The following is a 1,120-nucleotide window of genomic DNA, read 5'->3' as shown; positions in this document are numbered from 1 at the left end:
GTTGCTGCTGGGATTCTCCTGAAGCATAAAAGGAAGACAAAAAGCCAGAACTTGGGAAATGCAATCCAGAAGGCTATGCTGATTTTCTCTTTTAAATACAGAAGCCATAAAACAGAGCTTGGGGTTGGTTTTCCAGCTACTGCCCCTCACAGGAGAGGGAGCTGGAATGCAGCTCTGCCAGGTTCCTGCACACCACGGAGCTTTGGGCAATCCTTTTGCTGCTTCCAAAGTACCCACACTGTGGCAAGGTGCTCTGTGCTGAAATAAACAGCTCAGCAAAGCTCACAGTTCTATTTTCACACAACAAGCCTTGTCCTAAAGCACTGCCTACTTATGAAAAACAGAGCTGTTTTCCATGGAGGATAATGGTGAAGGAAGGTACATCTTTCTGATGCCAGGCTTTTGCGTGTTCTTCTGAGACCTGTGATTGTCCATCAGGAGGAAATATTCTTTGGGGCAGAAGCCTGCCGTGCTGTATGTGGGAAAATGGTAATGCTGGGTCATAATTACAGGCTGTGACAAAGAGGTGGTTTGGGTCAGCTTGCTTAGAAAAGGGCTTCCTACAGTGGGAGCTTTGTAGCCTCATCATGGTGAAGGTTCAGCACAGGAAGTAAGGTGTACAGGGGTTTGTGAGCCCGAAGGTATGACCTCAGGGAAGCGTGGACAAAGGGAATGGCTTTGCTTAAGTGGATTTGTTGTGAGGTTACAGAAGCTGAGTGGGTATGGAGCTGGTTCTCTCCTGTGACCCACGCAGCACTGCCTGTGCCCGCTGCAACCCAGACTGTGGCAGGGCTGTAGGGATGGACAGCCCACCACAGGGCAGCCCCAGCAGAACAGCTCACACCGTGGGGCCTTCCCAGTGGGAGAAAACCTGCAGTGACTTTATGGGGGGAAGCCAAAGCAAGGAGACATTGGGAGTGACTTGAGGCCAGGGGAAGGTGGCAGAGCTTGGTTTTACAGGATACTGGAGCTTGCTTTTGGGGGGAGAATATCAGATCCTGAATTTTTGAGACGATGCTGAAGCCTGCTTTGTGGGGGGACACCAGAACTTGCTTTCTTTGCACTTGTTTCTATTAGCGTGTGTGTGTATGTTTTTTAGTGGTTTTTTTTTTTTTTTTTT

The sequence above is a fragment of the Meleagris gallopavo genome, chromosome 22, assembly GCF_000146605.3.
Source record: "Meleagris gallopavo isolate NT-WF06-2002-E0010 breed Aviagen turkey brand Nicholas breeding stock chromosome 22, Turkey_5.1, whole genome shotgun sequence".
Taxonomy (NCBI): domain Eukaryota; kingdom Metazoa; phylum Chordata; class Aves; order Galliformes; family Phasianidae; genus Meleagris; species Meleagris gallopavo.
This window is presented reverse-complemented; position numbering follows the sequence as displayed.